This window comes from Mesoplodon mirus, assembly GCF_964341445.2.
Source record: "Mesoplodon mirus genome assembly, chromosome: X".
In the NCBI taxonomy this organism is placed as follows: domain Eukaryota; kingdom Metazoa; phylum Chordata; class Mammalia; order Artiodactyla; family Ziphiidae; genus Mesoplodon; species Mesoplodon mirus.
In genome coordinates, this window is record NC_138981.1 from 98,336,304 (window position 1) to 98,348,488 (window position 12,185).

The 12,185-nt window shown below is 36.4% G+C and overlaps 1 pseudogene across 1 annotated transcript; it reads left to right on the forward strand.

Annotated features, from left to right (window-relative positions):
• Positions 1 to 10,683: 10,683 nt before the first annotated feature.
• On the forward strand, positions 10,684 to 11,647 carry LOC309796977 (14-3-3 protein epsilon-like; annotated as a pseudogene). The gene is made up of 2 exons: positions 10,684 to 11,219; positions 11,407 to 11,647. The product of its transcript is annotated as a 14-3-3 protein epsilon-like (transcript).
• Positions 11,648 to 12,185: the final 538 nt, after the last annotated feature.

Consider the following 12,185-nt stretch of genomic DNA (forward strand, 5'->3'; position numbering starts at 1 on the left):
TGGGATTGCTGGATCATATGGTAACTCTATATTTAGTTTTTTAAGGAACCTCCATACTGTTCTCCATAGTGGCTGTAATAATTTACATTCCCACCAACAGTGTAGGAAGGGTCCTTTTTCTCCATACCTTCACCAGCATTTATTATTTTTAGACTTTTTTTAAAAAATGGATGATCACAACAAAAGCAACAATGATTGCAATTACCAAACACGAAACACACTCATACTATGTCATAATATTGACATTCAGTCCAGTAATCCTCCACTGTAACAGCTCCTTTACTTTGTAGTAAAAATTGATCTGTATATTTTTTTGCCTCTGAGTCCTTGTGGGATTTTTTTATTATTATTCAAACAGAAAGTCACAAAAATTATAATCATCCTCATCAGTTCACTCAGTCCCGTATAATTAATTTTTTTTCATCTTGATCTTTTGTTAGCACTTTTATGAGTTCATCAGTTTTCCATTAGAGTTCTGAAAATGCTTATTCATTCAGTTCAGCAGTCTAGTCAGTTACCAGAAACCTGTACTTGTCAGTCTTTTCCATGAATTCCTTGAAGATGAAACCCTTTTATAGGAACACATTTGCAAAAGCATCAGAGAACACCCAGAACTGTCTGTAAATGACAAAAGACTTTAAAATGACCCCGGTTAAAGACTGATGAAAGTTCATAATAATGCAATTGACAAGGAAATTTAGTTATTTCTGAGATATACATTTTAAAGTAATAACTAGAATTATGACTTATAACATTATACCAGAACATATAAGATTTTTAGAAATTTCATGTAATGTCTGAAACATTTATATTAACATATTTCTATACAAATAACCCAAAAAGTTTAGTATTAATTGTTTTGTTTGCTTGTTTGTTAGTTTTTTTATACAGCAGGTTCTTATTAGTCATCAATTTTATACATATCAGTGTATACATGTCAATCCCAATCGCCCAATTCAGCACACCACCATCCCCACCCGACCACAGTTTTACCCACCTGGTGTCCACATGTCTGTTCTCTACATCTGTGTCTCAACTTCTGCCCTGCAAACTGGTTCATCTGTACCATTTTGCTAGGTTCCACATACATACATTAATATACGATATTTGTTTTTCTCTTTCTGACTTACTTCACTCTGTAGGACAGTCTCTAGGTATGTCCACGTCTCAACAAATGACTCAGTTTCATTCCTCTTTATGGCTGAGTAATATTCCACTGTATATATTTACCACAACTTCTTTATCCATTTGTCTGTCGATGGGCATTTAGGTTGCTTCCATGACCTGGCTATTGTAAATACTGCTACAATGAACACTGGTGTACATATGTCTTTTTGGATTATGGTTTTCTCTGGGTATATGCCCAGTAGTAGGATTGCTGGATCATATGCTAATTCTATTTTTAGTTTTTTAAGGAACCTCCATACTGTTCTCCACAGTGGCTGTATCAATTTACATTCCCACCAACAGTGCGAGAGGGTTCCCTTTTATCCACACCCTCTCCAGCATTTGTTGTTTGTAGATTTTCTGATGATGCCCATTCTAACTGCTGTGAGGTGATACCTCGTTGTAGTTTTGATTTGCATTTATCTTATAATTAGTGATGTTGAGCAGCTTTTCATGTGCTTCTTGGCCATCTGTATGTCTTCTTTGGAGAAATGTCTATTTAGGTCTTCTGCCCATTTTTGGATTGGGTTGTTTGTTTCTTTAATATTGAGCTGCATGAGCTGTTTATATATTTTGGAGATTAATCATTTGTCCATTGATTCATTTGCAAATATTTTCTCCCATTCTGAGGGTTGTCTTTTCGTCTTGTTTATGGTTTCCTTTGCTGTGCAAAAGATTTGAAGTTCCATTAGGTCCCATTTGTTTATTTTTGTTTTTATTTCCATTACTCTAGGAGGTGGATCAAAAAAGATCTTGCTATGATTTATGTCAAAGAGTGTTCTTCCTATGTTTTCCTCTAAAAGTTTTATAGTTTCTGGTCTTACGTTTAGGTCTCAAAACCATTTTGAGTTTATTTTTGTGTATGGTGTTAGCAAGTGTTCTAATTTCATTCTTTTACATGTAGCTGTCCAGTTTTCCCAGCACCACTTATTGAAGAGACTGTCTTTTCTCCATTGTATACCTTTGCCTCCTGTGTCATAGATTACTTGACCATAGGTGTGTGGGTTTATCTCTGGGCTTTCTACCCTGTTCCATTGATCTATGTTTCTGTTTTTGTGCCAGTACCATATTGTCTTGATTACTGTAGCTTTGTAGTATAGTCTGAAGTCAGGGAGTCTGATTCCTCCAGCTCCGTTTTTTTCCCTCAAGACTGCTTTGGCTATTCGGGGTCTTTTGTGTTTCCATACAAATTTTAAGATGATTTTTTCTAGTTCTGTAAAAATTGCCATTGGTAATTTGATAGGGGTTGCATTGAATCTGTAGATTGCTTTGGGTAGTATAGTCATTTTCACAATATTGATTCTTCCAATCCAAGAACATGGTATATCTCTCCACCTGTTGGTGTCATCCTTAATTTCTTTCATCAGTGTCTTACAGTTTTCTGCATACAGGTCTTTTGTCTCCCTAGGTAGGTTTATTCCTAGGTATTTTATTCTTTTTGTTGCAGGGGTAAATGGGAGTGTTTCCAGAATTTCTCTTTCAGATTTTTCATCATTAGCATATAGGAATGCAAGAGATTTCTCTGCATTGATTTTGTATCCTGCAACTTTACAAAATTCATTGATTAGCTCTAGTAGTTTTCTGATGGCATTTTTAGGATTCTCTATGTATAGTATCATGTCATCTGCAAAGAGTGACAGTTTTACTTCTTCTTTTCCAATTTGTATTCTTTTTATTTCTTTTTCTTTTCTGATTGTCATGGCTTGGACTTCCAAAACTTTGTTGAATAATAGTGGTGAGAGTGGACATCCTTGTCTCGTGCCTGATCTTAGAGGAAATGCTTTCAATTTTTCACCATTGAGAATGATGTTTGCAGTGGGTTTGTCATATATGGCCTTTATTATGTTGAGGTAGGTTCCCTCTATGCCCACTTTCTGGAGAGTTTTTATCATAAATGGGTGTTGAATTTTGTCAAAAGCTTTCTCTGCATCTATTGAGATGATCATATGGTTTTATTCTTCAATTTGTTAATATGGTGTATCACATTGATTGATTTATGTATATTGAAGAATCCTTGCATCCCTGGGATAAATCCCACTTGATCATGGTGTATGATCCTTTTAATGTGTTGTTGGATTCTGTTTGCTAGTATTTTGTTGAGGATTTTTGCATCTGTATTCATCAGTGATATTGGTCTTTAATTTTCTTTTGTGTAGTATCTTGTCTGGTTTTGGTATCAGGGTGATGGTGGCCTCATAGAATGAGTTTGGGAGTGTTCCTTCCTCTCCAATTTTTTGGAAGAGTTTGAGAAGGATGGGTGTTAGCTCTTCTCTAAATGTTTGATAGAATTCACCTGTGAAGCCATCTGGTCCTGGACTTTTGTTTGTTGGAAGATTTTTATTCACAGTTTCAGTTTCATTACTTGTGATTCGTCTGTTCATATTTTCTATTTCTTCCTGGTTCAGTCTTGGAAGGTTATACCTTTCTAAGAATTTGTCCATTTCTTCCAGGTTGTCCATTTTATTGGCATAGAGTTGCTTGTAGTAGTCTCCTAGGATGCTTTGTGTTTCTGTGGTGTCTGTTGTAACTTCTTTTTCATTTCTAATTTTATTGATTTGAGTCCTCTCCCTCTTTTTCTTGATGAATCGGGCTAATGTTTTATCAGTTTTATCTTCTCAAAAAAAACAGCTTTTAGTTTTATTGATCTTTGCTATTTTTTTCTTTTTCACTTATTTCTGCTCTGATCTTTATGACTTCTTTCCTTCTGCTTACTTTGGGTTTTCTTTGTTCTTCTTTCTCTAGTTCCTTTAGGTGTAAGGTTAGATTGTTTACTTGAGATTTTTCTTGTTTCTTGAGGTAGGCTTGTATAGCTATAAACTTCCCTCTTAGAACTTCTTTTGCGGCATCCCATAGGTTTAGGATCATAGTGTTTTCATTGTCATTTGTCTCTAGGTATTTTTTGCTTTCCTCTTTGATTTCTTCACTGATCTCTTGGTTATTTAGTAACGTATTGTTTAGCATCCATGTGTTTTTTTACGTTTTTTTCCCTGTTATTCATTTCTAATCTCATATCATTGTGGTCAGAAAAGATGCTTGATATGATTTCAATTTTTTAATTTACTGAGGCTTGATTTGTGACCCAAGATGTGATCTATCCTGGGGAATGTTCCATGCACACTTGAGAAGAAAGTGTAATCTGCTGTTTTTGGATGGAATGTCCTATAAATATCAATTAAATCTATCTGGCCTATTGTGTCATTTAAAGCTTTTGTTTCCTTAGCAATTTTCTGTTTGGATGATCTGTCCTTTGGTGTAAGAGAGGTGTTAAAGTCCAGCACTATTATTGTGTTGCTGTCAATTTCCTCTTTTATAGCTGTTAGCAGTTGCATTATGTATTGAGGTGGTCCTATGTTGGGTGCATATATATTTATAATTGTTATATCTTCTTCTTGGATTGATCCCTTGATCATTATGTATTGTCCTTCCTTGTCTCTTGTAACATTCTTTATTTTAAAGTCTATTTTATCTCATGTGAGTATAGCTACTCCAGCTTTCTTTTGATTTCCATTTGCATGGAACATCTTTTTCCATCCCCTCACTTTCAGTCTGTATGTGTCCCTAGGTCTGAAGTGGGTCTCTTGTAGACAGCATATATATGGGTCTTGTTTTTGTATCCATTCAGCAAGCCTGTGTCTTTTGGTTGGAGCATTTAATCCATTCACATTTAAGGTAATTATCGATATGTATGTTCCTATGACCATTTTCTTAATTGTTTTGGGTTTGTTTTTGTAGGTCCTTTTCTTCTCTTGTGTTTCCCACTTAGAGAAGTTCCTTTAGCGTTTGTTTGGTGGTGCTGAATTCTCTTAGCTTTTGCTTGTCTGTAAAGCTTTTGATTTCTCCATTGAATCTGAATGAGATCCTTGCTGGATAGAGTAATCTTGGTTGTGGTTTCTTCCTTTCATCACTTTAAGCATATCATGCCACTCCCTTCTGGCTTGTAGAGTTTCTGCTGAGAAATCCGCTGTTAACCTTATGGGAGTTCCATTGTATGTTATTTGTCATTTTTCCCTTGCTGCTTACAGTAATTTTTCTTTGTCTTTAATTTTTGCCAATTTGATTACTGTGTGTCTCGGCGCGTTTCTCCTTGGGTTTATCCTGTATGGGACTCGCTGTGCTTCCTGGACTTGGGTGGCTATTTCCTTTCCCATGTTAGGGAAGTTTTCGACTATAATCTCTTCAGTTATTTTCTCTGGACCTTTCTCTCTCTCTTCTCCTTCTGGGACCCCTATAATGTGAATGTTGGTGCATTTAATGTTGTCCCAGAGGTCTGTTAGACTGTCTTCATTTCTTTTCATTCTTTTTTCTTTAGTCTGTTCCACAACTGTGAATTTCACCGTTCTGTCTTCCAGGTCACTTATCTGTTCTTCTGCCTCAGTTATTCTGCTATTGATTCCTTCTAGTGTAGTTTTCATTTAGGTTATTGTATTGTTCATCTCTGTTTTTTTTTGTTATTGTTCTTTAATTCTTCTAGGTCTTTGTTAAACATTTCTTGCATCTTCTCGATCTTTGCCTCCATTCTTTTTCCCAGGTCCTGGATCATCTTCACTATCATTATTCTGAATTCTTTTTCTGGAAGGTTGCTTATCTCCACTTCATTTAGTTGTTTTTCTGGGGTTTTATCTTGTTCCTTCATCTGGTATATAGCCCTCTGCCTTTTCATCTTGTCTATCTTTCTGTGAATGTGGTTTTTGTTCCACAGGCTGTAGGATTGTAGTTCTTCTTGCTTCTGCTGTCTTCCCTCTGGTGGATGAGGCTGTCTAAGAGGCTTGATGGGAAGGACTGGTTGTGGGTAGAGCTAACTGTTGCTCTGGTGGGCAGAGCTCAGTAAAACTTTAATCCACTTGACTGTTGATGGGTGTGGCTGGGTTCCCTCCCTGTTGGTTGTTTGGCCTGAGGCAACCCAAAACTGGAGCCTACCTGGGCACTTTGGTGGGGCTAATGCCAGACTCTGGGAGGACTCACGCCAAGGAGTACTTCCCGGAACATCTGCTGCCAGTGTCCTTGTCCCCACGGTGAGCCACAGCACCCCCCCCACCACTGCCTCTGCAGGAGACCCTCCAACACTAGCAGGTAGGTCTGTTTCAGTCTCCCCTGGGGTCACTGCTCCTTCCCCTGGGTCCCGATGCACACACTACTTTGTGTGTGCCCTCCAAGAGTCGAGTCTCTGTTTCCCCCAGTCCTGTTGAAGTACTGCAATCAATTCCCACTAGGCTTCAAAGTTTGATTCTCTAGGAATTCCTCTTCCCGTTGCCAGACCCCCAGTTTGGGAAGCCTGACGTGGGGCTCAGAACCTTCACTCCAGTGGATGGACTTCTGTGATATGTGTCCGCCAGTCTGTGAGTCACCCACCCACCAGTTATGGGATTTGATTTTACTGTGATTGCACCCCTCCTACCATCTCATTGTGGCTTCTCCTTTGCCTTTGGATGTGGGGTATCTTTTTTGGTGAGTTCCAGTGTCTTCCTGTCGATGATTGTACAGCAGCTATTTGTGATTCTGGTGTTCTCGCAAGAGGGAGTGAGAGCATGTCCTTGTAATCCGATCTCTTGGTTCCTCCTGCTATTTTTAGACTTTTTGGTGATGGCTATTCTTACTGGAGTGAGGTAATACTTCATTGTAGTTTTGATTTCCATGTCTCTAATAATTAGCAATGTTGAGCATTTTTGCACGTGCCTGTTGGTCATCTGTATGTCTTCTTTGGAGAAATGTCTATTTAGGTCTTCTGCCCATTTATTGATTGGATTGTTTGTTTTTTGATATTGAGCTGTATGAGTTGTTTGCATATTTTAGAAATGAATCCCTTGTCAGTTGCATCATTTGCAAATATTTTCTCCCATTCTGTAGGTTGTCTTTTTGTTTTGTTTATAGTTTCCTTTGCTGTGCAAAAGCTTTTAAGTTTCATTAGGTCCCATTTGTTTATTTTTTTAAGTTTATTGAGTATAGTTGATTTACAATGTCATATTGATTTCTACTGTATAGCTAAGTGATTCAGATATATATATATATATATATATATATATATACATATATATATAAAATTCTTTTCCATTATGGTTTATTGCAGTGTTTATTTTGTTTTTACTTCCATTACTCTAGGAGACAGATCCAAAAAGATATTGCTTTGATTTATGTCAAAGAGTGTTATGCCTATGTTTTCCTCTGGGAGTTTTATAGTATCTGGTCTTACATTTAGATCTTTAATTCATTTTGAGTTTATTTTTGTATATGGTGTTAGAGAATGTTCTAATTTCCTTCTTTTACATGTAGTTGTCCAGTTTTCCCAGCACCACTAATTGAGGAGACTGTCTTTTCTCCACTGTATGTTTTTACCTCCTTTGTCATAGATTAATTGACCATAGGTGTATGGGTTTATTTCTGGGCTTTCTATCCTGTTTCATTGATCTATATTTCTGTTTTTGTGCCAGTACCATACTATTTTGATAACTGTAGCTTTGTAGTATAGTCTGAAGTCAGGGAGCCTGATTTCTCCAGCTCCATTTTTCTTTCTCAAGTATGCTTTGGCTATTTGGGGTGTTTGTGTTTTCATACAAATTAAAAAATGTTTTGTTCTAGTTCTGTGAAAAATGCCATTGGTAATTTGATAGGGATTGCACTGAATCTGTAGATTGCCTTAGGTAGTGTAGTCATTTTAACAATATTGAAAAAGAGGAAGTAAAACTGTGACTGTTTGCAAAGGACATGAAACTGTACAGAAATCTGTTACATTGCTATACACTAACAATGAAAGATCAGAAAGAGAAATTAAGGACACAATCCCATTTACCATCATATCAAAAAGGATAAAATACCTAGGAATAAACCTACCTAAGGAGGCAAAATACCTGTACTCTGAAAACTATAAGATACTGATGAAAGAAATTTAAAATCACACAAATAGATGGAAAGATATACCGTGTTCTTGGATTGGAAGAATCAATATTGATCATACAGTATTTCTAATAGACATATATAGAACATATCAAACAAAAAAACTACTATATCAATTTAAAAATCAGTTTATTTGAAATATGGTCTCAAAGGAAATACTTAAATGTTCTAAAAGGAAATTATTTTTTTAAAAAAACACTTAAGCTGTGAGCTGGTAGAGAACAGGAAGAAAAAGTAAAAATAAAGTATTACTAAAATGAAAGCTAGATAAAAAGTAGCAAACAATAACAGATATAGCTGAAAACACAGTTAAGGACATGGAAGACTGGTGTAAGGAAAATGATAAAAATGAAATAAAAAAGAATGAAAGATTTTAAAGTTTCTATAGGACATGATAGCTAATTTGGACAGTTGAGTTTGAACATATGCATAATTTGTATACATGAAGTAATAATATAAACAAACTTTCTTAAAATAGAGGAATGCCCAAATGGCTCATTCAATGCCAATTTCTATCATATAGTACTAGGTGATGTGTCTGTAATGAGTACAGAAAGGATGCATGCGTTTCATGTATATGTGCATATCAATGGTGGTTACTTCTGCTTTTGGAATTTGGGAGTAGGAGGGAAAATCATTTTTATTGTTTGCCCCTTCAAACTGAAAACATAACCATTTTGTGTGTTGTTTTCATAATATTAATATTAAACAGTTCAAAAATGTTAACTGTACCCCTTTTCTCTTCACAAGGGAATGAGTAATTTATTTGGGGACAAAGTTACCATTAACTGTTCCAATGTGATTTGTCCTCATAGGGAAAAATTTGATATTAGGATACATTAAACTTTTTTCAACTTCTGGGTGTGGTCTTGGAGAAATTGAACAGCAGCTGTTGAGGGAAGGCATGAAGCCCTACCTGGATCTTCTTTTCTCTCTTCCCTAAGGAACAAAAGCCTTAAGCCAAGAAAGGAAGGACACCAAACCCTGTGATCCTCATGCCACAGTTGAAGACCCATTGTGTCTCAGGAAATGGAATAGAAAAAAAAAAACAAAACCAAAAAACCTACCCTTTTTAATAGAGTTAAGAAAACATCCTAGGCCCAAATTATAACCTGTTACTGGCAGAAAAGATAGGAACAATGGAAAGACTTATCTTCAAAATCTAGGGATAAAGCACCTACCTAAGACTGAGGATGGACTAAAATGTTCCCCTATCCCAAACTCAGTCTCCCCAGTGTTGAGTAACTAGTAACAGAAATCTTTTGTTAGTTCAGAGGCTGGAATAGGAGAGATGCTGTCTCTGAGGTACAAGTTCAAATGGAAACTATAAACCTGAGAGTGGAACAAACATTGGAAAATCCTCTAATCCTTAGTAGCCCCATCCTAAGCAGAAGGTAAGACTAGAGGAATTTGGAGATTGCCACACTGAAGGTACACCACGACAAAACTCAAACTCAACTCAATTAAAGGCCTTGAAAAAGAAATAGGTATGCTCACTTTAAGGCATAAGTACTGTTTGACACAAGATGCCTGGTCTTCAACAACATACCCCAAAAAGTAAGGAAAAACACACTATCAAAGACAAAGCAATCAGCAAAACAAGATGTAAATATGATGAAGATATTGGAACCAAAGATAAGAAATTTAAAATAGCTATGATTAACATATTAAATGCTCTAGTTCAAGAGTTAGCAAACTTTTTTTTTCTGTAAAGGGCCATATAGTAAATATTTTGGGCCCTGCAGGTCATATGGTCTCTGTCACAACTTTTGGATTCTGCCATTGTAGCACAAACCAGCCATAGACAACACATAAACCAAAGAGCATGGCTGTGTCCTGATAAGATTTTATTTACGAGAACAGGTTGTTGGTTATAGTTTGCCAGTTCATACTATACTGGAAAAGACAGATGACATATATGAACAGATAGAGTATTTGGGAAGAGAGATAGAAATTATACAAAAGGATCAAATGAAATACTAAAAGTGAAAAACACGAGAGAGATTAAAAACTATCTTCAAGAGGCTTTTCAGTAGATTAGTCACAACTAAGATCTGGATGCAGATTTCATTAAATATATTCATTGTGTGAAAATTCATTAAATTACATACATTTATGATTTGTGTAGTTTTATGTACATATATGTATATTGTGTATGTATATGTATATTTTACATGTATATGTATATATATGTAAACATATGTATATATACCATTTATAAAAATTCATCTGACATTATTTCTACATTTGGCATCTGGTGATGTTGAAAATCTAAGAATAGCTCAATCACTTTTTTTCCCTTGGTAAATGACTATAGTAGACCCTTTGAGTCACCTACCCATTAGCCAATCCCCTTTTACTGCTTACTTGCTGTCAGAGTCCCATCTTTGATTATAGAGCATGGAAATGTAGAAAATCACTTCCCCCGTCTCCCTAATAGCTAGAGTGTAGTAATATGGCCTTGTTGAAGTGAAGAGATGTAAGGAGAATTTTGCTGGAGTGTTCTAAGAAAGAGTTTCCTCACTAATACAAGAGATAATTGGGCTGCCTGGATACAGAGCAGGAGGCTGAGAGAGAGATCCTATCCACTTCCATCTGTTGCACAGGCCCCACTGTAGCTGCTACACTATGCATGATCAGGAGAATCTGGTATATACCAGGAAGCTGGCCAAGGAGGCTGAATGATAGGATGGAATTAGTGAAGAAAGTAGCAGGGATAGATGTGGAGCTGACAGTTGAAGAAAGAAATTTTCTATCTGTTGTATATAAAATTGTGATTGAAGCTAGAAGAGACTCCTGGAGAATAATCAGCAGCATTAAACAGAAAGAAGAAACTAAGAAGGAGTAAACAAACTAAAAATCATCTAGGAATATTGGCAAATGGTCGAGATTGAGCTAAGGTTAATCTGTTGTTACAGTTTGGATATACCAGACAAACACCTCATTCCAGCAGCTAACACTGGCGAGTCCAAGGTTTTCTATTATAAAATGAAAAGGGACTATCACAGGTATCTGGCTGAATTTGCCACAGGAAGGAGGCTGCAAAGAACAGCCTAGTAGCTTTAAAGCTGCTAATGATATTGCAATGACAGAACTTCCACCAATGCATCCCGTTTACTTAGGTCTTGCTCTCAATTTTACTGTATTTTACTATGAAATTCTTTTATTTTTATACAAATTTTAAAGATTACTTTCCATTTACAGTCATTACAAAATGTTGGCTCTATTCACCGTGTGGTATAATACATCCTTTGCCTATCTTACACTCAATAGTTTGTACCTCCCACTCCCCCAACCCCCTCCACTGGTAACCACTGGTTTGTTCTCTATATCTGTGACTATGCTTCTTTTTATCCTACTATGAAATTCTTAATTTCCCTGAGCATGCCTGCAGGTTGGCAAAATCAACTCTCGATGCAACTGCAGAGCTGGATATGCTGAGTGAAGAAAGCTATAAGGACTCTACACATCATGCAGGTGTTATGTGATAATCTGGCACTATTGAATTCAGACGTGCAGGGTGATGGTGAAGAGCAGAATAAAGAATTTTTGCAGGCTGTGGAAGATGAAAATCAGTGAGACCTAAAAGCCAACAAGAAAAACCATCCCTAGCCACCCTATTCCTTCCCATCCCACCACGTAGGAAATTCCTCATGGTCAGTGAGAACCACCAAATCTGACTTCTACATTTGGTTTCAGAATTTAGGTTCTGCCCTGTTTTTTTTTTTTTAAACAGTTTTCAAATGTTCTTAAAGGCAAGGGTGAATTTCTGTGCATTTTACTGGTTCCAGTTTTTAGGTTCTTTAAGACACGAATAGGACTACATAGAGGCTTTTTCGGCACTACTGTATCATCTCTTGCCAGATGTGGCAAGATCACCATTAGAAATGGAAATTACATTCAAAAGCAATTAGACTTCTAGGTGATGCAAACATCTAAGAGAGAGGTTAATCACACTCTAGAGGCATAAGTGGTATCATTTTTCCTTTTTCTAGTTGTTTAAATTGAATTTTATACCGATGTTTAAAATTAATTGGGTGTTAGCTTGAGGTGGTTAAAGGTCCTTTGGAGAGTTTGTTGTAATGGTCTTACTGTAAAAAAGTGCTTCAAACTCTGCTGAAATGTTGCTG